Genomic DNA, 22,404 nt, shown 5'->3' on the forward strand with positions numbered 1-22,404 from the left:
GGTAAGAAAATGGAGGAGCGGATAGCTGAAGAGTGCAGGAAGTGGGAAGTACAGGTCTTAGCAGCAGAAGCTAGGATACAGTGCTTAGAAGAGAAACTGCAAAGCCTGAAACAGATTAGAGAGACAAATGACAATTCAGAAGTGACATCAGGAAATTCAAAGTCAGGCACAGACAAGGGGATGGTAAGCAACAACAGAGACATGCCGTACACGAAGGTCTATCAGACCCACGTGGGGTCAGGGAAAAGACGATGAGCACACTAAGATCAAACGACAGGTCCGAAGACAATGAAGGTATGCTATATGCAGAGATTCTAACAGCCAACTGCAGTAGCAAGGGACAGCTGGTCAGGAAAGACAGTTCACTGAGAATAGAAGTTTCCAGATATGACAGGGACTGAAGGCAAGAACATATCAATGGAAAGAAATAAAATGCCTCAGAGGATGCAGATGGAGACTCAGTGGGAGGAGGAAAGGGCGAGGTCAGTTTCTTTTGTGTACGGGCTCCAAGAAGCCAAGTGGGCCAACTTTGAAGAAATAAAACAGGAGGAGAAAAAAATGATTGAAGGCATCATGAAAACAATAGGGGAGGGCAATATGACCCAGGTGACAAATTTTCAGAGTGGAAGGATACGGCCTGTTAGAGTAACTTTCAAGGAAGAATCAGTTCGAACCAGGATTCTGCAAGAGAAAGCAAGACTGAGGGGACAAAGAGGGGTACCAGGGAGTATACCTCGACCGCGACAGAACACAAGAAGAAAGGACTACACTGAAAGAGAGGGTACAGAGACGCAAGGAGGAACGAGAAGCAATGAAAATGAGCAGGACCCAGACACAGGAGGAAGGGCAAACACACCCCACAGAATCTCCCACCAAAAGACTCCACCCGCGACATTCCCAACGCAACTGAGCAACCTATACTACAACCCACTCACTGTTCCCTCTGCCACCAACCCCCATATCACAAACCTCACCCCAACAGCTGTCCCTTATGGGCATTCTGACCCCACCCCCATCAACACAAACCCCACCAACACCACAGCCCCATATAGGCCCCCCCCAAGGCTCTCGCTCCCCCAACCCCAATATTCTTGCATGACCACAATGATAGAAAAGAAACTAAAGGTTTGGTACACAAACGCGGATGGAATAACGAATAAACATGAGGAGTGGAATGAAAGAATCAGTGAAAAATCCCCAGACATCATAGCAGTCACAGAAACAAAACTCGCTGAGACAATAACAGACACAATCTTCCCAACAGGATACCAGATCCTGAGGAAAGATAGAAGGAGTAGAGGGGGAGGAGGGGTTGCACTGCTCATAAAACACCGATGGGGATTTGAGGAAATGGAAGGCATGGACATGATTGGAGAAAGAGACTACATTGTAGGTACAATTCAGTCCGGAGAACATAAAGTAGTCATTGGAGTGATGTATAACCCACCACAGAACTGCAGGAGGCCAAGAGAGGAGTACGAAGAAAACAACAGGGTGATGGTGGACACACTGGCTGAGGTGGCAAGAAGAGCTCACTCGAGCAGAGCAAAGTTACTGGTAATGGGCGATTTCAACCACAGGGAGATCGACTGGGAAAACCAGGAGCCACATGGGGGTCCCGAAACATGGAGAGCCAAGATGATGGATGTGGTACTTGAAAACCTCATGCATCAACATGTCAGGGACACAACCAGAGAGAGAGGGGAGGATGAGCCAGCAAGACTGGATCTTGTGTTCACCCTGAGCAGTTCAGACATTGAGGATATCACTTACGAGAGGCCCCTTGGAGCTAGCGATCATGTGGTTCTGAGTTTTGACTATATAGTAGAGTTACAAGTGGAGAAGGTAACAGGAGCTGAAGGGGACAGGCCAAACTATAAAAGGGGGGACTACACAGGTATGAGAAACTTCCTGCAGGAGGTTCAGTGGGACAGAGAAATGGTAGGAAAATCAGTAAACGAGATGATGGAATATGTGGCAACAAAGTGCAAGGAGGCAGAGGAAAGTTTTGTTCCCAAGGGAAACAGAAATAATAGGAAGACCAAAACGAGTCCTTGGTTTACCCGAAGGTGTAGGGAGGCAAAAACTAAGTGCAACAGAGAATGGAAAAGGTACAGGAGGCATAGGACCCAGGAAAACAAGGAGATTAGTAGAAGAGCCAGAAACGAGTATGCACAGATAAGGAGGGAGGCCCAGCGACAGTATGAAAACGACATAGCATCGAAAGTCAAATCTGACCCGAAACTGCTGTATAGCCACATTAGGAGGAAGTCAACAGTCAAGGACCAGGTGATAAGGCTGAGAAAAGAAGGTGGAGAACTCACAAGAAACGATCAAGAGGTATGTGAGGAGCTCAACACGAGATTTAAGGAAGTATTTACAGTAGAGACAGGAAGGACTCTGGGGGGACAGACCAGATGGGGACACCAGCAAGGAATACACCAACAAGTGTTGGACGACATACATACAGATGAGGAGGAGGTGAAGAAACTGCTAAGGGACATCGATACCTCAAAGGCAATGGGACCGGACAACATCTCCCCATGGGTCCTTAGAGAGGGAGCAGATATGTTGTGCATGCCACTTACCACAATCTTCAACACATCCCTGGAAACTGGGCAACTACCTGAGGTATGGAAGACGGCAAATGTAGTTCCCATTTTTAAAAAAGGAGACAGAAAAGAGGCACTAAACTATAGACCTGTGTCATTGACGTGTATAGTATGCAAAATTATGGAGAAGATTATCAGGAGGAGAGTGGTGGAGCACCTGGAACGGAACAGGAGTATAAATGCCAACCAGCACGGATTCACGGAAGGCAAATCCTGTGTCACAAACCTTCTGGAGTTTTATGATAAAATAACAGAAGTAAGACAAGAGAGAGAGGGGTGGGTTGATTGCATCTTCTTGGACTGCAAGAAGGCCTTTGACACAGTTCCTCACAAGAGATTAGTGCAGAAGCTAGAGCATCAGGCGCATATAACAGGAAGGGCACTGCAATGGATCAGAGAATACCTGACAGGGAGGCAACAACGAGTCATGGTACGTAATGATGTATCACAGTGGGCACCTGTGACGAGCGGGGTCCCACAGGGGTCGGTCCTAGGACCAGTGCTATTTTTGGTATATGTGAACGACATGACGGAAGGGTTAGACTCAGAAGTGTCCCTGTTTGCAGATGATGTGAAGTTAATGAGGAGAATTAAATCTGATGAGGACCAGGCAGGACTTCAAAGAGACCTGGACAGACTGGACACCTGGTCCAGCAAATGGCTTCTCGAATTTAATCCTGCCAAATGCAAAGTCATGAAGATAGGGGAAGGGCACAGAAGACCACAGACAGAGTATAGGCTAGGTGGCCAAAGACTGCAAACCTCACTCAAGGAGAAAGATCTTGGGGTGAGTATAACACCGAGCATGTCTCCGGAAGCACACATCAATCAGATAACTGCTGCAGCATATGGGCGCCTGGCAAACCTGAGAACAGCATTCTGATACCTTAGTAAGGAATCATTCAAGGCACTGTACACCGTGTATGTCAGGCCCATACTGGAGTATGCAGCACCTGTTTGGAACCCGCACTTGATAAAGCACGTCAAGAAACTAGAGAAAGTACAAAGGTTTGCGACAAGGTTAGTTCCAGAGCTAAGGGGAATGTCCTATGAAGAAAGATTAAGGGAAATCGGCCTGACGACACTGGAGGACAGGAGGGTCAGGGGAGACATGATAACGACATATAAAATACTGCGTGGAATAGACAAGGTGGACAAAGACAGGATGTTCCAGGGAGGGGACACAGAAACAAGAGGCCACAATTGGAAGTTGAAGACACAAATGAGTCAGAGAGATAGTAGGAAGTATTTCTTCAGTCATAGAGTTGTAAGGCAGTGGAATAGCCTAGAAAATGACGTAGTGGAGGCAGGAACCATACACAGTTTTAAGACGAGGTTTGATAAAGCTCATGGAGCGGGGAGAGAGAGGGCCTAGTAGCAACCGGTGAAGAGGCGGGGCCAGGAGCTAGGACTCGACCCCTGCAACCACAAATAGGTGAGTACAAATAGGTGAGTACACACACACACACACACACACACTCATACACACTCATACACATACACACACACACACACACACACACACACACACACACACACACACACATATGGCAACAGCAAGTGAGAGGTGAAAGCTTATAAACTAAGGGAAGAGGAAGTTAGGATGAGATTTAAGCAACTGTTAGCAGAAAGGTGGGCTAGTGCGAATATTGGTAATGAGGGGGAGAGTGGTGGAGGAGAGGTGGGATAGTTTTAAAAACGCTGTGTTAGAATGTGGGGCAGAAGTTTGTGGTTAAAGGAGGGTGGGTGCAGGAGAATAGAGGAGTGTTTGGTGAGATAATGAGGTAAAGTGTGCGATAAAAGAGAAAAAGGAGGCTTATGAGAGGTTTTAAGAAAGCAGAAGTTATATGTGAAGGGCGGAGTATATGGAGTATAAAAGAAAGGTGATGAAAGTGCAAAAAGAGTAAATGATAGAGTGGGTGAAGCACTGTCAACAAATTTTGCTGAGAATAAGAAAAATATTTGGAGACAAGCAGATATCGATAAGATATCGGGAATATTTTGAGGAACTGTTAAACGTTGATGAAGAAAGGGAAACAGTAATTTCGTGCACTGGACAGGGAGGTATAACATCTTTTAGGAGTGATAAAGAGCCGGATGTGAGTGTGGGGGAGGTGCGTGAGGCATTACGGAGAATGAAAGGGGGTAAAGCAGCTGGAACTGACTGGATGACAAAAAATGTTAAAAAGCACGGGAAGGATATAGTGTTGGAGTGGTTGGTATTTTTGTTAAGCAAATGTATAAAAGAGGGGAAGGTAACTAGGGATTTGCAGAGAGCATGTATAGTTCCTTTATGTAAAGGGAGGGGAGACAAAAGAGATTTTTAAAAATTATAGAGGAGTAAGTTTACTGAGTACACCTGGTAAAGTGTATGGTAGGTTTATTATTGAAAGAATTAGAGGTAAGACAGAGAGTAGGATTGCAGATGAGCAAGGAGGTTTTAGAGTGGGTAGAGGATGTGTAGATCAAGTGTTTACATTGAAGCATATATGTGTGAACAGTATTTAGATAAAGCAGGTGAAGTCTTCATTGCATTTATGGATTTAGAAAAGGCATATGATAGAGTGAATAGAGAAGCAATGTGGCAAATGCTGCAAGTGTATGGAATAGGTAGTAGATTACTTAATGCTGTAAAGAGTTTTTATGATGATAATGATGATATGTAGGAGAGAGGGAGATTACTTCCTAGCAAAAGTAGGTCTTAAACAGGAATTTATAATGTCACCATGGTTGTTTGTCGCATTTATAGATGGGGTTGTAAAAGAAGTAAATGCTAAGATGTTTGGGAGAGGGATTGGGATTAAATTATGGGGAATTAAATACAAAGTGGGAGTTGACTCAGTTATTTTTGTTGATGATACTGTGCTGCTGGGGGATTCTATAGAAAAGTTGCAAAGGTTAGCGGACAAGTTTGGGAGAGTGTGTAAAGGTAGAAAGTTGAAAGTGAACATAGATAAGAGTAAGGTGATAATGGTATCAAACGATTTAGATAAAGAAAAGTTGGATATCACATTGGAGGGAGGAAATATGGAATGTGTTCATATATTTGGAAGTTGACTTGTCAGCAGATGGGTTTATGAAGAATGAGGTTAATCATAGAACTGGTGAAGGAAAGTAGGTGAGTGGTGCGTTGAGGTATCTGTGGAGAAAAAAAAAACGATATCCATGAAGGTAAAGACGGGAAGGCACGAGAGTATAGTGCAACCATAACTCTTATAAGGGTGTGAGCATCGGTTGTAAATGCTGCAGAGAGGAGGAGATTGGAGACAGTGGAGATGTCGTGTCTAAGGGCAATGTGTGGTGTAAATATTATGCAGAGAATTCATTGTGTGGAAATTAGGAATAGGTATGGAGTTACTAAAAGTATTAGTCCGAGGGGTGAAGAGGGGTTGCTGAAGTCGTTTGGTCATTTAGAGAGGATGGGAAGCTAATCAGTCAATGATCGAGTGGCCAGACAGTTGTGGCAGACAATTCGGTATGGAGGTGAATAGACGGTGGGCTGCTGACTAAACGGTGGGATGCTGACTAGACGGTGGGATGCTGACTAGACGGTGGGATGTTGACTAGATGGTGGGATGCTGACTAGATGGTGGAATGCTGACTAGACGGTGGAATGCTGATTATACGATGGAATGCTGATTTGACGGTGGGATGCTGACTAGATGGTGAGATGTGATGAATGGTTTGAAAAACCGACAAGTTGAAGATTGAGACACTTATGCAGCATATGGGAATCTTTATTCAGGAAACGTTTCGCCACACAGTGGCTTCATCAGTCCAATACAAAGAGGAAGGCGTAAGGAGAGGAGGAGAATGAGGTAATCAGTCCCTCAACCTGGAGTCGATGTGTTCAGTCCATCAATCTTGTAGAATGTACAGCATCTGCTTCACGTCACCTCACTACAGTATATAGGCCACGTCTACGGCCCTTTGCTGTACATTCTACAAGATTGATGGACTGAACACATCGACTCCAGGTTGAGGGACTGATTACCTCATTCTCCTCCTCTCCTTACGCCTTCCTCTTTGTATTGGACTGATGAAGCCACTGTGTGGCGAAACGTTTCCTGAATAAAGATTCCCATATGCTGCATAAGTGTCTCAATCTTCAACTAGATGGTGAGATGCTGACTAGATGGTGGGATGCTGACTAGATAGTAGGATAGTAACCAGATGATAGGTGGATTGCTAGATTGTGTTCAGCTGATCGGATAGTTCGTGGTTGACCCGAGGGTAGCTGAATAACCAGGAAAGAGCTCGTTAGACAGTAGGTAGCTGATAAACAGGTAGCTGAATGGTCATTGAGTTAGAGATCAGACGGTGGCAGCCGTCCTATCAGAAACTATTGGGAAGCTGTCAAGATAGTTGTCAGATAATCAAGCGTTTAGTAGCCGATCAGACAGCGGACACCTGACCAGACCATGAACGGCTGACCAGAAGGAGGGCAACTGGCATGAAGGTGACCCAGGTGATAGACGGATAACCAGATGATAAGTAGGTGTATGAACAACAAACTGATGGGCTGGAGTGGAGTGTAGGAGTGGTCGATTAGCTGTTGTCTATTCAGTAACATGTTCTGTTTTCTAATTACATGATGAATTTTGTTAATAATTAATTAATAAATAATTAATATTTTGATTTGCATATAAATTAACTGTAAATTATATTGCATACACAATATTTTTGTGAATGAAACAAGTAGGCGAGTTTGAGACAGTGTTGCTTGTACGTTACTAACATACAGCAGCAAGTGCCAATAATCACTGTCTACTGTCACTACAGATCAACACACAAGACCATGTATGATACCTCGTACTGCTACAGCGGCGTCACTGGCGTCATCATCACTCTGGTCATCAGCAGTTTAGTCTCCCTCGGCACAGGTTACATATTTCGTATTTTATATTATATTTTTCTTGACTCATATTTGTTATTTCATGCAGTCACGGGCGATATTTATTAAGCCTTTTTCTTACAATTACTTTCTGGTTTCTAATCAAAGACGAAATTAATATTAGCACACACACACACACACACACACACACACACACACACACACACACACACACACACACACACACACACACACACACACACACACACACACACACAGTCACTCAAAATTACATACATGGAACTCAGTGGTGAAAGCTTAACTTGCGTAGCTGTAAGATCCGGAGTTTGATTCTCATTCCTTGATGAAGTAAAAACTTTACTAAGCCTATCTTTATCACTAGCTTAAGCTAAAGTAGACTCTAGATAGTAGTTCATTGTATAAACACGATTTTTTCGAAGATAATAAAGGGCAGAGATCAGAAGGGGTGCGGCTAAAACCCAGTTCAAAGTTATTCTTTCAGGTATATATTCATAAGACTAGCAAAAATACAGAGCTACATAGATGTAACTTAAGTCTGTTTATTGTTAATGACAAACAAATGTGTTCCATTTTTCAACATTTATTTCATCTTTTTTACACGGAAGGATACAAACAAATCCCAGAAATTAATAATTTAAAGGGATCAGAACGACAACATATTATGCAGTATCAAAGTCACTAGTGACATGCTTCTCAGACAACTAAGACACATTAATGCCAGAGTTACCGGGTCTGATGATCTGTTTTCGAGGATACTAAAGAAATAGCAAAAATGCACAGTTCCGTGATTGGAACAATACACAAATAAGCCGTACATAGGAGGGAGGAGCTTATGACGACGTTTCGGTCCGACTTTGACCATTTATAAAGTCACAGAGTGTGACTTTGTAAATGGTCCAATTCGGATCAAAACGTTGTCGTAAGCTCGTCTCTACTATGTGCGAGTTATTTGTGTATTCTAAAGAAACACAAAGAGGAACCTAGCAAATTATTAGCTAGTCGCCACTTCAGATCACTACATACGGGTATTGTGCCAGATAAGTGGAAGATGACAAACATGATACATATTTACAAAGCGGGAGGTAGGTTCTTAGCTTCAAATTACTGACCTGTTAGCATAACTGTTGAAAAGTTGGAGTAAATAATTTCTGATGAAATTCGAAGCCATTTGAAGATATAATTTGATGAACGAGTCTCTGCACACAGTTTTACTAAGGTTCTTTCATGCTTAACAAATTTACTAACCATTTTCACTGAGGAATCCAAGGCGGTAAAGTAAGGTAAAGAATACAATATTGAGTGGAACATGGTAACACACCTACCGACCCATATTAGGCAGGCTCTTCATAAACCCAAACACTGTAAGTGATACTTATGGAATAAGCTTGGATAATTCTACTAACTCACGATATGCAAGTCTCACTCAAATCTCAACTTATAATGGAAGCTACTCAAGGTTTTTGCTTCAGTGATTCTACTAGACAGACTGCTCTACTTATCATCTAATCAGGTTCCAAACCAAAACTTTTCTACAACCATTCTAAACCTAAACTTGTCTAATTTGAATCCATTATTTCAAGTTCTTTCTTGAAGGGGTATCCAAAGATCCTTGTTTGTTTATATGGACATCTTCAACTCAAGCACGTCAATCTTGTCTCCCTTGACTCAACATCTTACAAGAGACTATAGGTTAAGAGCTCTCAATCCATCTTCGTCTGAAAGATTTCTTATGCAGTGGATTATTTTTTTTTCATTCTACTCTGTATGTTCTTCAATAAATTTACATCTGTAGCATAGAAACCAGAAGTGACCTGCATAATCTAAGTGAGGTCTTACTAATGGTGTATAGAGCTATAGTATAGCCTCTGTGCTGTTGTTGCTTACACTTCTTGATATAAATCCCAGTAATCTGTTTGTCTTATTACGTACTAAGCTTAGGCACTGCTGTCTTGGCTTCAAGTTGCTGCTTACCACAACTTTCAAGTTCTTTTCACATTCTGTATGGTCAAGTTCTATGTTAGTTGACGTGTTAAGATTATTTACATTCCCGAGCTTTTTCATTTTGCATTTATCTACACTGGACTACATCTGCCACTTTTCTGACCACGACATGAGTTGGTCTAACTCATGATTAACTTCAGTGGCATGTTACCCTGAATATATTATCCTGCCTATTTTTGTGCCATCAGCGAATTTGTTCATATCAATTGTAATTATCTCATCAAGGTCATTAATGTATATTATGAGCGACACTGGGCCTAAATCTGTACTGTATTCTTTAATAGATGCCATAAATTACTGATTTGGCAGGTGAGAGACCATAACCCTAATTAAAATTTCAATGAAAGTCGTTTATCGTGCTATCCTTCCATACCGTATTCATTCATTTAGGATTATCAAATATCAGCGTCAATAAACGTCATTGAAGCTCACTTTGGGTAACGTTATCAGTGGGTTGGACGGGTGTGAGAGTATGAGGGAACGATAAGTGGTGGATGCCTGATGTGGCCAGTGAGCCTCCTGCAGTGCTTCCCCATATGGGTTTATGTTGTTATGCCATTTTTCGTAATCAGAGATTTTCCCACTACAGAAGCTGCAGACTGCTAAATCAGATTTATATTTAGTCACATAATACTTATAATTTCTAAAACGCACAGTGACTGCACATCCATATACTGTCATTCCTTTGTTTGGAATATAAGTGGATATGAGTGGATATGTAACTTATTGAGAGAGAGAGAGAGAGAGAGAGAGAGAGAGAGAGAGAGAGAGAGAGAGAGAGAGAGAGAGAGAGAGAGAGAGAGAGAGAGAGAGAGAGAGAGAGAGAGAGAGAGAGAGAGAATGAGAATATGAGTATCACACTGTCGTGCAACTAATCTTAATTATCGTTCTTATATTCGTCGTCAGTAATAACATAATTTCACGTGCATAGTTAATATCAATTCCTTTGTTTAAACATAGTAGACTAAATAGATTGATGGACGGAAGGATCAACCCGTGGCCAGGATGGTGGCTGGTCCAGTGCTTAACACTGAGTACGGGGTTTTTAATAGGAAAATTTTGAAAACTTCTGTTCATATATCCGTTAACGGTACCTACTACCCATATTTCTGTTTATTCATTAACAGTCATTTATTGCGATTTAAACTGGGTTCATAGTGGACTAACATTACACACACAACTTGATAACCCATCTACCAAAAGATCGCTTCTTGTACAAGGCTCAGTGAATGGGCGAACGTGTTCTTTCATAACCAAATACTCTTCACTACTGCTGGTAGTTACCACATGTCTTCATTTGGCTCTGATTCATCTCAGCTTAGTGTGGTCATCTGTACATGTATACAACATTGAGAGTATGGCAGAGCAACACTTCTCGGGTAGTTTAACACGCGTACGACCACGCTTACACAACACTGTTTTCCCCACACAAGCACACACATGCACATGCATTAACACACACACACACACATACACACACACACATACACACACACACACATACACACACACACACACACACACACACACACACACACACACACACACACACACACACACACACACACACACACACACACACATACACACCCTAATACATACTCCTAATACATACTCCTACCCACTACTTTTCACATTCTCAGTAAACCCACACTCAAATAGTTCCACACACACACATATTCCCACCTCACATATAGACTTACACATGTTCACCCACACAGTCGCACATAGCACATATAGCAGCGAAAACCAAATCTAACCGGAAGCTATTGCATAGCCACTTCAGGAGGAAAACAACAGTCAAGGACCAGGTAATCAGGCTGAGGAAGGAAGGAGGAGAGATCACAAAAAGCATCCGCGAAGTATGTGAGGAGCTCAACATGAGATTCAAAGAAGTGTTCACAGAGGAGACGGAAGGGACTCCAGAAAGACGGAGAAGTGAGGTACACCATCAAATGTTGGACGCAATACATACAACCGAGGAAGAAGTGAAGAGGCTGCTCAGTGAGCTAGATACCTCAAAGGCGATGGGGCCGGATAACATCTCTCCATAGGTCCAGAGAAAGGGAGCAGAGGCGCTATGTGCACCACTAACAACAATTTTCAAGACATCTATCGAAATAGGGCGACTACCTGAGGTATGGAAGACAGCAAATGTAGTCCCAGTTTTTAAAATAGGAGACAGACATGAAGCATTAAACTACAGACCAGTGTCGCTGACATGTATAGTATGCAAGGTCATAGAGAAGATTATTGGTAGAACAGTGGTGGAGCACCTAGGAAGGAATGAGCTTATCAACGACAGCCAACATGGTTTCAGGTACGGGAAATTCTGTGTCACAAACCTATTGGAGTTCTATGACAAGGTGACAGCAGAGAGAGACGGGTGGGTTGATTGCATTTTCTTGGACTGTAAGAAAGAGTTTGACACAGTTCAGTACAGGAGATTAGTGCAAAAGCTGGAGGGCCAAGCAGGGATAACAGGGAAGGCATACAATGGATCAGGAATACCTGTCAGGAAGACAACAGCGAGTCATAGTACGTGGCGAGGCGTCAGAGTGGGCGACTCTAGCGAGCGGGGTTCTACAGGGGTCAATCTAAGACCGGTGCTGTTTCTGGTATTTGTGAACGACATGACGGAAGGCACAGACTCCGAAGTGTCCCTGTGTGTAGATGATGAGAAGTTGAGCAGAATTCAATCAGATGAGGACCAGGCAGAACTACAAAGGGATCTGGACAGGCTGCAGGCTTGGTCCAGCAACTGGCTCCTGGTGTTCAAGCCTACCAAGTGCAAAATCATGAAGATTGGAGAAGGGCCAAGAAGAACACGGACGGAGTACAGTCTAGGAGGCCAGAGATTACAAACCTCACTCACGGAAAAGGATCTTTGGGTGAGTATAACACCAGTCACATCTCCAGAGGTGTATATCAACCAAATAACTGCTGCAGCATACTGGCGCCTAGCAAACCTAAGAACAACATTCCGACATCTTAATAAGAAATCGTTCAGAACCATGCACATAAGGAACTAGAGAAAGGGCACAGGTTTGCAACAAGACTAGTCCCAGGGCTAAGGGGTATGTACTACGAAGAGAGGTTATGGGAAATCGACCTGACGACACTGGAAGACAGGATATGGAGGATACGATAACGACATATAAAATACTGAGAGGAATCAACAAGGTGGACAGAGACAGGATGTTCTAGAGATGGGACACAGCAACAAGGGGTCACAGTTGGAAGTTGAAGACTCAGTTGAATCACAGGGATGTTAGGAAGTATTTCTTCAGTTCACAGAGCTGTCAGGAAGTGGAATAGTCTGGGAAGTGATGTAGTGGAGGAAGGAACCATACATAGCTTTAAGAAGAGTATGATGAAGCTCATGGAGCAGGAAGAGTGACCTAGTGGCGACCAGTCAAGATGCGGGGCCAGGAGCTGTTACTCGACCTCTGCAGCCACAACTAGATGAGTACACATTCTCTCACATACACACACACACTCTCCCTATCACTTTCTCCCCACCCCTAACCCTTCATTCCCTCCCCTGTTCCCCACCTCTCTTTCTCTTCCACCTCCTCCTCTTCCTCCTCCTTTCTCTCTACCCCTCTTCTCCCTCTTTCTCTCTCCCTATTTCTCCCCCTCGAGGTTCGAGGTTCTGACCAGAGCTTTGGTTATGTGTAGGGTATACCTCCTGCCCATCAATTACGCAATGCTATATTGTGTTATACCACTGCGTCATTGAATTGGAAGGATGCATACTGCATACTCCCCTCTTTGACTGTCTCTCCCCCTCTTCCCTTATTCCCTCCTCTTTCCCCCTCCACATCTCTGTCCCTCTTCACCACTGTCTCCCTCTCTCTTTTCCCCTCTTCTTACCTCCCTTCCCCGTCTCCCTCCCTCCGCTCTACACCTCAACTAGGTGAGTACACACACACACACACACACACAAGAGGTCACAATTGGAAGTTGAAGACTCAGATGAATCAAAGGGATGTTAAGAAGTATTTCTTCAGTCATAGAGTAGTCAGGCCGTGGAATAGCCTAGAAAGTGACGTAGTGGAGGCGGGAACCATACATAGTTTTAAGGTGAGGTATGATAGAGCTCATGGGGCAGGGAGAGAGAGGACCTAGTAGCAATCAGCGAAGAGGCGGGGCCAGGAGCTGTGAATCGACCCCTGCAACCACAAATAGGTGAGTACACACACCCTCTCTCTCTCACACACACACACACCCTCACACACACCCTCACACACACACACACACACACACACACACACACACACACACACACACACACACACACACACACACAGGAGCTTGGACAGGAGCCAGGAGCTTGGACTCGACCCCCGCAACCTCAACTAGGTGAGTACACACACACACACACACACAGCAGTCACCGAAACAAAACTCACTGGGACAACAACAGACGCAATCTTCCCACCCGGATATCAGATCCTGAAGAAGGATAGAAGGCGCCGAGGGGAAGGAAGGGTTGCTTGCTCATTAAAACCTGATGGGGATATCAGGGAATGGAAGGAATGGACGATATTGGAGAAAGGTATTACACAGTAGGTACAGTTCAGTCAAGGGAACATAAGGAAGTGATGTGTAACCCACCATAGAAATGAAGGAGGCCAAGAGAGGAATATGATGAGTGCATTAGAGCCATGTTGGACACACTATCTGAGGTAGCATGAAGGGCTTACTCGAGTAGAGCAAAGTTACTGGTTATGGGAGACTTCAACAACAGGGAGATTGGGAAAACCTGGAGCCACATGGGGGTCCCGAAACATGGAGAGCCAAGATGATGGATGTGGTATTGGAAAACCTCATTCACCAATATGTTAGGGACACTACCAGAGAGAGAGAGGGGAGGATAAACCAGCAAGACTGGACCTTGTGTTCACCATGAGTAGCTCTTACATCGAGGACATCACATATGAAAGGCCCCTGGGAGCTAATAAGCACGTGGTTCTGAGCTTTGAATACATCGTAGAGCTACAAGTGGAGAGGGTAACAAGAGGGTAACAAAGGAGACAGAAACGAGGCACTAAAGTATAGACCAGTGTCACTGACGTGCATAGTATGCCAAGTCATGGAGAAGATTATCAGGAGGAGAGTGGTGGAGCACCTGGAATGGAACAGGGTTATAAACGACAGTCAGCACGGAAGGCAAATCCTGTGTCACAAACCTGCTGGAGTTTTATGACAAGATAACTGAAGTAAGACATGAGAGGGAGGAGTGGGTTGACTGCATTTTCTTGGACTGCAAGAAGGCTTCCGACACAGTTCCTCACAAGAAGCTAGAGGATCAGGCACGTATAACAGGAAGGGCACTACAATGCATCAGAGAATACCTAACAGGGAGGCAACAGCGAATCATGGTACGTGATGAGGTATCACAGTGGGCGCCTGTGACGATCGGGATCCCACAGGGGTCAGTCCTGGGACCAGTGCTATTCTTGGTAAATGTGAATGACATGATGGAAGGGATAGACTCAAAAGTGTCCCTGTTTTCAGATGATGTGAAGATAACGAGGAGAATTAAATCAGATGCGGATCAGACAGGTCTACGAAGAGACCTGGACAGGCTGGACGCATGGTCCAGCAACTGGCTCCTAGAATTTAATCCCGCCAAATGCAAAGTCATAAATATCGGGGAAGGGCAAAGAACACTGCAGAGTATAGGCTAGGTTTTATGACTGCAAACCTCAGTCAAGGAGAAAGATCTTGTGGTGAGTATAATACCGAGTACGTCGCCGGAAGCACACATTAACCAGATAACTGCTGCTGCGTATGGGCGCCTGGTAAACCTGAGAATAGCGTTCCTATACCTTAGTAAGGAATCGTTCAAGACTCTATACACTGTGTACGCCAGGCCCATATTGGAGTATTCAGCACCAATTTGGAACCCACACCTGATCAAGCACGTCAATAAATTAGACAAAGTGCAAACATTTGCAATAAGGCCGGTTCCAGAGCCAAGGGGAATGTCCTATGAAAAAAGGTTAAGGGAAAACGGCCTGACGACACTGGAGGACAGGAGGGTCAGGGGAGACATGATAACGACAGACAAAATACTGCGTGGAATAGATAAGGTGGACAGAGACAGGATGTTCCAGAGATGGTACACAGAAACAAGGGGTCACAATTGGAAGTTGAAGAATCAGAGGAGTCAAAAGGATGTTAGGAAGTATTTCGTGAGCCACAGAGTTGTTAGGAAGCGGAATAGTCTGGCAAGTGATGTAGTGAAGGTAAGAACCATACATACTTTTAAGACAAGGTATGATGAAGCTCATGGAGCAGGGAGAGGGAGGACCCAGTAGCGGTCAGTGAAGAGGCAGGGCCAGGAGCTGAGTCTCGACCCCTGCAACCACAATTAGGTGAGTACAATTAGGTGAGTACACACACACACACACACACATGCGCGCGCACACACACCTACACACAGTATTTGGTACTTAAATCCAGAAGTCAGGTGTGTGCATTAGACTAGTGCCACTAGAAAGATCTATAAATAGAGAAGGTAACATTCTTCTAGGAAAGAACTGTTTAGTAAATACAAATTAGGATACAAAAACTTGAGTTTGGTATAGAGTCTACTAGGCCTCACTGACACTACACGCACACAAAAGCATGTGAGAGCATACGATTGTGTGTACACAATGTACACGAACGGTCGCCACCTTTGTAAACGCTGACACTCTAATGACCTTCCACACACACTCCCTTACACTATCCCAAGCTTTAACACTCTCCTGCCCACACTCACACCTTCTTCTTCTTCTTCTTCTTCTTCTGCTGCTGCTGCTGCTGCTGCTGCTGCTGCCGCTGCTGCTGGTGACCAAAAAAAAAAAAAAACGGGTTGCCGCCCAAGAGCAGGACAGAGAACCAGGGGGGACTGGTGGAGTCTGGGAGGGAAGATTGGGTGGCAGAGCTCATGAAAAGGTAAGAAGAGTGGGGAAGGAAGCTAGAAGAGCTTAGCGAGAAAATGGAGGAAAGCATAGCTGCGGAGAGCAGGAATTGGGAGCTACAAGTCGCAACAGTAGAAGCTAAGATACAGAGTTTAGAAGAGGAACTAATAGTCTGAAACAGTCCAAAGAACCAAAGACCAGCACAGGCATGGCATTGGGAACTGCTACATCAGTCACAAACGAGGGGTCTTTGGGACCAAAGGAGTTAAACTGTATGTGGAGGCCCTGTCAGACCGCCTTGGAGCACGGGAAAAGATGAGGAGCACAACAGTATCAAACGAGGGGACTGAAGAAAATGAAGGAGCTAAGCTATATGCAGAGGCCCTAACAGACCACAACAGTGCCCAGGAAAAACTGAGAAGGGAAAATGATAGACCACTGAGCACAGGGAAATCAGACAGAGACTGAAGTAAGGAATGCTGCAATGGAGGCAACTAAATCGACTCAGAGGATGCAGAGGGAAATGCAGTGGGAGGACGAAAGGGAGAGGTCAGGTTTTGTTTATGGGCTCCAAGAAGGTAGAATAGACTCGAAACAGCATCCTGCAGGAGAAAGTATGACTAAGGGGTATTTCACCGCAAGGAGATAGACTGGTAAGATCTGGAGCCACATGGGGAACCGGAGACGTGGAGAGCCAAAATGTTGGATGTGGTGCTGGAAAGCTTCATGTACCATCATGTTATGGACATATTCAGAGAGAGGATCTTGTATTCACATTGAAGAGTTCAAACAGAGGGGGTACCACTCACGAAACGCCCCTCGGCGCTGAATTTTGAATATATAGAAGAGTTATACATGAATGGTATTCACTACCGACAAGATTAAAATTAGACACATATGCAATATCTAATTTTGCATATTGTCAGTACTGTATACCATTCATGTACAACTTGCCAGACACTGTAGCATCATGGAATCATGGTTCAGTGACATCACAACTTTCTTCACTTCTACTAACCCGTCCCTTGCTTATGACCTACTTCCACTGGGGAATCCCGCCTACCAGAGACAATGCCTTCGTCTGCTACCCGTCCCCTTTTCACCTGACGCCAGTATGTAAGCGTCAGCCTTTTTGCCTGTGTTCCAGATTCTTCACGACTATGGTGCTCTTCACACCAACTTAAATGCTGAGGGACTGATTACCTCATCTTTTGTATATAATTCTACTGTCCTAAAATTTATATTAATAAAGCCACTGGATGGTGAAACATCTACATAAAGACACCCAGATGTTGCATGTGTCTAATTTTCATGAAAGAGTTAATAAAGAGTGAAGCAGCAGGTGAAGCAAGGGAGAAACCAAACTTCAAAAAATGGGACTACACATATATGAGGCAATTCCTGCATTAAGAATGATAGAACACGTGACTGCAAAGTGCAGGGAAGCAGAGAAGTTCGTGTCAAGGGGCATGGGAAGACCAGAGTAAGTCCATGGTTTACCCGAAGGTGAGGAGAGGCCAAAACCAAGTGTGCTAGAACATGGAAATAGTATGGAAGGCAAAGAACTCGGGGAAAACAGGGAGTTGAGCCGAAGAGCCAGAAATGAACATGCATGGATAAGGAGAGGCCCAGCGGCAATACAAGAAAGAATTAGCATTAAAACACAAATCTGAACCAAAGTTGTTATACAGCACCATTAGGAAAAAGACAGTCAAGAACCAGGAGATCAGGCTGAGTAAGAAAGGAGGGGAGCTCATAGGGAGCAACCAGGAAGTATGTGAGGAGCTCAGCTCGAGATTCAGGGTGGTATTCACAGTGGAGACGAGAGACTTCCAGCAAACCGAGAGAGTAGGGTGTGCCAACAAATGCTAGACACTGCACACAACCGAGCAGGTGAAGAAACTGCTAGGTGAACTAGATGCTTCAAAGGCGGTGGGCCCAGACAACATCTCTCCAGAAGGTTCTGAGAGAGGGAGCAGATGCACCATATGCCACTAAAAATAATCTTCAGCAAAACTATCAAAACAGGGCAACTGACTGAGGTGTGCAAGACAGCAAACAGTCACAAATTTAAAAAGGGAAACAGACAGTCAGCACTAAACTACAGACCTGTGTCGCTGACATATGAAGAGTGGTGGAACACCTAGAAAGTAATGGGCTCATAAATGACAACCAGCACGGCTTCAGGGAAGGAAAATGCTGCATCACAAACCTACTGGAGTTCTACAATTAGGTAACAGAAGAAAGACAGATAAGAGAGGGATGGGTAGACTGCATCTTCTTAGACTGTAAGAAGGTTTTCCACACAGTACCACACAAGAGACTGGCTGAAACGCTAGAGGAGCAAGCAGGAATAGCAGGGAAAATGGATCAGAGATTACCTGACAAGAAGGACACATAGGGTGTTGGTATGTGACGAGATGTCAGAGTAGGTGAATGTGACGAGTGGGGTTCCACATGAGACAGTCCTAGGTCCGATGCTGTGTTTAGTTTATATGAATGACATGACAGAATTAATAGATACAGAGGTGTCTCTGTTCGCAGATGATGTTAAGCTCATGAGAATACAAATAGACGAGGATCAGGTAAGCATACAAAAAGATTTGCAGAGGCTGCAAGCCTTGTCTGACAAATGGCTCATGGGGTTAACTCCATCAAGTGCAAAGTTATGAAATTTGGGGAAGGATAAAAAAGATTGCAGACTGAAGTCAAAGACTGCAAAACCCACTTAAGAAAAAGGATACAAGGTGAGCATCATACCGAGCACGTCTCCTTAGGTGCATATCAAGCAAATAACTACTGCAGCATATAGACGCACAGCAGTCCTAAAAGCTGTGTATCGACATCTAAGTCAGGAGTCATTCATGACATTGTACACTGTGTACGTCAGGCCCATATTGGAGTATGCAGCACCAGTATGGAACCCACACTTGCTGAAGCACGTCAAGAAATAAGAGAAAGTGCAAGGGTTTACAACAAGACTAGTCCCAGAGCTAAGGAGGTATGCCTAACGAGGAGAGGTTAAGAAAACTCAACTTGACGACATTGGAGAACAAGAGGGATAGGGGGGACATATAAAATACTAAGAGGATTTGACAGGGTGGGTAGACAGTAGGTTTCAGAGCTGGGACCCAGTAACAACGGGTCACAGCTGAAAGTTGAAAACACAAATGAGTCACAGGGATGTTAGGAAGTATTTCTTCAGTTATATTTTTGTCAGGATGTAAAACAATCTGAAGAGAGATGTTGTAAAGGCAAGATCCATTAATAACTTTAAGAAAAGGTATGATAAAGCTCATGGAGCAGGAAGAGAGAGTGGACCTGGTAGTGGCCGGTGAAGATGTGGGACCAGGAGCTATGAATCGCCCCTGCAACCATAATTAGGTGAGTACAATTAGGTAGGTACATCCATACCTTCTCCAGAGAAAGAGGTTTTTTTAGGGCCAGGAGGGAAATAAGACTGGCAAGAAATGACAGTAATCTTACACCAACTGAAAACAGTTCTGGAGCAGAGGCCCAGTCATTGCACTCTACTCCAGAACAAATAAAACCAAGCAAATAAAACACCCCTAAATTGACTTTGCGAACATATGGGGTCTAAAGCCGTCATCAAACGACAAAATTCCTTACATCAATCGACTGCTCGTAGAGTCAAGTGCAATGTTCGTAGCATTCACAGAGACCCACAAAAAGAAATATGGATCCCAGATTATAACCTATTCAGATGTGACAGACTAAACAAACAACAAGGGCGGGTTGGCCTGTGCATCACAGAGTCGCTCATTTGCTTAGAACTACTAAACACCTCAAATGATGTAGTTGAAGTTTTGCCGGTAAAGATTGAAAGCCAAAAACCTTGTCATTGTGGTTGTATACAAGCTTCCAGATGCAACTTCCCTGCAATTCCAGGAACAACTTTTGAAAATTGACCGCTGTCTGGATGATCTCCCATCTCCTGCCCCAAACATCTTGCTACTTGGAGATTTCAACTTGAGACATCTAACATGGAGGAGTGTAGCAAATAATATTTTAGCAGAGATCACCATAGGAGGCAGCTCAGTTGAAAATTCACACACACACACGAGCTATTAAATCTGCAACAAATTCACCTTAAACCAACAAATATTAGAGCCTACAAGACTAGAATATACACTGAACCTCATCTTCACTAACAACGACGATCTGAAACGTAATATGTCCGTATCAGAGACAATACACTCAGATCACAACATAATAGAGGTACAGACATGTATGCACAGAGCTACTGACCAGCAAAATGTGATCAGTCATGAAGGTGTCTTCACTAAATTCAATATCAGTAACAAAAACATACAATGGGAACAAGTCAACAATGTCCTAAATAAAACAAGCTGGGAAGATATCCTAAACAACACGGATCCGAACCTTTGCCTAGGAAAAATAAACTCTGTGGTTCTTGAGATCTGCTTAAGGCGCATTCCATTAAGAAAGAGAAGATTTAAACTAGAAAGAGAGAGATGCTCCCTATATATACGAAAGGGAAGAGCCACAGAGCTGCTGAGAGGAGCCAATATAGCTTAGATACGAAGGGAGGCACTGATCACTGAAATTGCAAGGAATCTTACAGGAGATAACAATCACAGGAAGAACTAAAAGCCATAAAGGAAATTGGAAAAAAAAATACTTCTTCTCTCATGCCAAATCTAAGAAAAAAACAACATCCAGTATTGGGTCCCTGCTTAGAGGAGATGGGACATACACAGATGACAGGCGATAAATGAGTGAGATACTAAAGTCCCAATACGAGTCAGTGTTCAGCGAGTCACTGCCCACACTAAGGGTCGACAATCCAAATAATTTTTTTATGAACGAGACCCAAAATTTGATCTCAAAAATCTCGGATATTATCCTAACACCACAAGAATTTGAAAAGGCAATAAATGACATGTCCATGCACTCTTCCCCAGGCCCAGACTCACGGAGCTCCGTGTTTATCAAGAACTGCAAGAAGCCCATGTCAAGTGTCTTCAGCGTTGTATGGAGAGGCAGCATGGACACAGGGGTCATCCCACAATCACTAAAAACGACAGATTTAGCCCAACTCTACAAAGGTGGCAGTATAGTAATTGTAAAGCACTACAGACACCGATAGCACTAACATCCCATATCATAAAAATCTTTGAGAGGGTTCTAAGAAGCAAGATCGCCAACCACCTAGATACCCATCAATTACACAACCCAGGGCAACACAGGTTTAAAGCAGGTCGCTCCTGCCTGTCCCAACTACTGGACCACTATGACAAGGTCCTGGATACTGTAGTGGATAAACAAAATACAGACTTAGTATACACAGACTTTGCGAAGTGTGACCATGGTGTAATAGCTCACAAAATGCGTGATAAAGGAATAAGAGGAAAATTTGATAGATGGATCTATAACTTCCTGACAAATAGAACAAAAGCAGTAATAGTAAACAGAGTAAAGTCTGAGGCAGCTACGGTGAAAATCCCTGTTTCACATTTGACATAGAGATGTAAGCCATAGCTCCGTATCTTCCTTTGGGGATGACATCCGGATTGCCATGGCAGTGACCTCCATCCAAGACACCGAAAGACTCCAAGTGGACAGCAACCAGATGTTCAAATGGGCCGCTCAAAACAATATGAAGTTCAATGAATAAAAATTCAACTACTCATATGGAAAACTTGAGGAAATTAAAACTGTATGAGGGTATACGACAAATTCTAATTATGCAATAGAGCGAGAAAGTAATGTGAAGGACCTGGGAGTGATAATGTCAGACGATATCGCCTTCAAAGCCCGCAAGAGTGTATCTACCGCATCTGCTAGGAAAATGGTAGGATGGATAATGAGAACCTTCAAAACTAGGTACGCCAAGCCCATGATGATTCTCTTTAAATCGCTTGTTCTCACTAGGCTGGAATACTGCTGGAAACTAACTGCCCCCTTCAAGGCAGGCGAAATTTCCGAACTAGAGAGTGTACAAAGAATTTTCATG

General features: G+C 43.9%; 1 long non-coding RNA gene across 1 annotated transcript in view; it reads left to right on the top strand.

Moving 5' to 3' along the window:
- The first annotated feature begins 7,393 nt into the window (after positions 1–7,393).
- LOC128693897 (uncharacterized) overlaps positions 7,394–22,404 on the top strand; it is a 33,726-nt gene continuing 18,715 nt past the window's right edge. Inside the window, exon 1 of the long non-coding RNA XR_011392704.1 lies at positions 7,394–7,495. This is a non-coding gene — a long non-coding RNA (uncharacterized lncRNA). The remainder of the gene's footprint in view (positions 7,496–22,404) is intronic.

This window comes from Cherax quadricarinatus, chromosome 33 (genome assembly GCF_038502225.1).
Source record: "Cherax quadricarinatus isolate ZL_2023a chromosome 33, ASM3850222v1, whole genome shotgun sequence".
NCBI classification, from domain to species: domain Eukaryota; kingdom Metazoa; phylum Arthropoda; class Malacostraca; order Decapoda; family Parastacidae; genus Cherax; species Cherax quadricarinatus.